Raw genomic sequence first — 207 nt, 5'->3', positions numbered from 1 at the left:
GCCCTCGACCCCGCCGACGGCGAGTTTTACCCGAGACTACAGGACAAAATTCTTCAAAGGCCCGCTGACGGCTAGATCGACGGTTATGCCTACTCAAGCTTTGGATAAGGCCAAATTTTGAAGGGATGCTTAGGCAACTCTTGGGAAAGCTCATCCACAACTTTAAAAGAACATTTTGGTCAAAAATAGAAGAGGTCCTGGATGTTA

This window comes from Phalaenopsis equestris, unplaced genomic scaffold (genome assembly GCF_001263595.1).
Source record: "Phalaenopsis equestris unplaced genomic scaffold, ASM126359v1 Scaffold000932, whole genome shotgun sequence".
NCBI classification, from domain to species: domain Eukaryota; kingdom Viridiplantae; phylum Streptophyta; class Magnoliopsida; order Asparagales; family Orchidaceae; genus Phalaenopsis; species Phalaenopsis equestris.
The sequence above is the reverse complement of the archived record's forward strand: the minus strand, read 5'-3'. Positions refer to the sequence as shown.